This window comes from Morone saxatilis, unplaced genomic scaffold (assembly GCF_004916995.1).
Source record: "Morone saxatilis isolate NCDOM2014 unplaced genomic scaffold, NCSU_SB_2.0 Contig9, whole genome shotgun sequence".
NCBI lineage: Eukaryota > Metazoa > Chordata > Actinopteri > Moronidae > Morone > Morone saxatilis.
This window is the reverse complement of record NW_023340268.1, coordinates 19,957,862-19,958,168: the sequence shown is the minus strand read 5'-3', so window position 1 is coordinate 19,958,168 and position 307 is coordinate 19,957,862. Positions and strand designations below refer to the sequence as shown.

At 41.7% G+C, this 307-nt stretch overlaps 1 protein-coding gene across 1 annotated transcript in view; it reads left to right on the top strand.

Annotated features, from left to right (window-relative positions):
* The window catches only part of phactr4a (phosphatase and actin regulator 4a), a gene marked incomplete in the record, with an annotated part of 18,229 nt that overhangs the window by 9,892 nt on the left and 8,030 nt on the right, over positions 1-307 (top strand).

The window sequence follows — 307 nt, the reverse complement described above, 5'->3', positions numbered from 1 at the left end:
CAGCCATTGGAGCCGTTTACAGCTGGACTAATGTAAATGCTACCAAGAAAACATTGCATGGAACTTGGATGGACATTTTAGTGTGCTGGATAGCATTGAATGTGTTTGTTGGTCCCATTGGATGTTCACTGCAGACTGATGATACAGCTGTATGTTTAATGTTTGTGTGTCGCCCTCCACTGACTCAGCAGTAACAGGAACATCTTCCAAAGCTCTTATTGCTTTTTTGCTTGTTTTTGTTAATGAAACTAACTTCACCTGCTACAGACTGACTGTGCATCTTCATGTTCTCACTGTTTGTGGCCAT